Source organism: Plasmopara halstedii, assembly GCF_900000015.1.
Source record: "Plasmopara halstedii genome assembly, contig: Scaffold_110, whole genome shotgun sequence".
Taxonomy (NCBI): domain Eukaryota; phylum Oomycota; class Peronosporomycetes; order Peronosporales; family Peronosporaceae; genus Plasmopara; species Plasmopara halstedii.
This window is the reverse complement of record NW_020187031.1, coordinates 416,929-417,511: the sequence shown is the minus strand read 5'-3', so window position 1 is coordinate 417,511 and position 583 is coordinate 416,929.

Here is a 583-nt window from a genome sequence, read left to right as displayed (position 1 = left end):
TACGAAAACGCGCTGCTAGAGCACCTGCAGCAGAAGATGTCTGCATCGTTTGCGTCTAGGAGGCCACCGTCGATGACGGATGACCAAAGCCGCTCATGGTGAACGTCAAGGGGTTTTGAAGGGAAGGATGGAGAGAATCGCCTACTCTGGGTGAGAAAGGTCGAGATGACCATCCCATCCGCCATGATCCAGACCGAGCAACAGCGCGTGGCGCTAGCCATCTCCAAGCTCGGTGGTCGAGCGCGAGAATGGGCAGGGATGTGTGGCACTTCGGTCGGAGCTGCGTTTCCCCCTGGGCGGAGCAGAAATTGCAGCTCTCACGAGTGTTCTCGCCGCCTAATCAGGCGTACGTGTGCGATCGCGTTTCCCTGCCGCCCGACAGGGCAACAAGGAATTGGTGGACTATGTCCAAGAGATGCGAATTCTCATTGCCCGAATGGCAGCAGATTCTCTCCCGAAGGCGGTCACAGTGACCGTGCTTATGGTAGGCCTCCGCACTGGCGTGACCAGAATGGAAGTATTCCGTGTGCATCCATTCTCATTTGAAGAGGCGGTGAATGTGGTATTGAATGCGGAATTTGAA